The 589-nt window shown below is 58.7% G+C and overlaps 1 pseudogene; it reads right to left on the bottom strand.

The window, feature by feature from the left end:
* The window catches only part of LOC104984080, a 10,559-nt pseudogene that overhangs the window by 7,276 nt on the left and 2,694 nt on the right, over positions 1-589 (bottom strand).

Below are 589 nucleotides of genomic sequence, written 5' to 3' on the forward strand. Positions count from 1 at the left end.
CATAGCTAGGACCCTACCCAGCCTCAAGACCCCTATCCTTTTCACTCTCTACCTGCCCCCAATCCTCTCCCCTAGGCTTCTTCCCCTGCCTGGCTCACAGTTCCTCTGAAAGAGGCAGCACACTAGTTCATAGCGACCCAGAGGTAGTAGAAAGCCAAGCAGAGGCCCTTAGTGATATGGACAGAGCAGACTTACTCCCCATCCCAAACACCTGACTCTCTGCTCACCAAAGGTAGTGCCCCCACCCCCAGCCAGCAGCGCCAGGTACCTGGTAGAGTCCAAACAGATTGTGCCCCAGGCTCTGGAAGAAGCCAGTGTTGGTGTGGTACCTCAGCAGGGAGCTTTTCCTCCATTGCTGCAGGGGGGACTTGTTGGGCACGTGCCAGATGCCCAGGTCCTGGGCCTGGATGTCGTAGTAGCCAGGGTTCTGCAGAGGGACACACACTCAGCCTGACCAGTCAAGAAGGTGCCACCAGCCAAAGACCCACACACGCAGTCCTCAGTGCAGCTGAGAGCTCAGGTCTCCAGGGAACAGGTGCCCAGCAGTGCCCCAGAACCCCCACCTCCCTCCAGCAGACGACGAGACCCC

This window comes from Bison bison, unplaced genomic scaffold (genome assembly GCF_000754665.1).
Source record: "Bison bison bison isolate TAMUID 2011002044 unplaced genomic scaffold, Bison_UMD1.0 scf7180017863823, whole genome shotgun sequence".
NCBI classification, from domain to species: domain Eukaryota; kingdom Metazoa; phylum Chordata; class Mammalia; order Artiodactyla; family Bovidae; genus Bison; species Bison bison.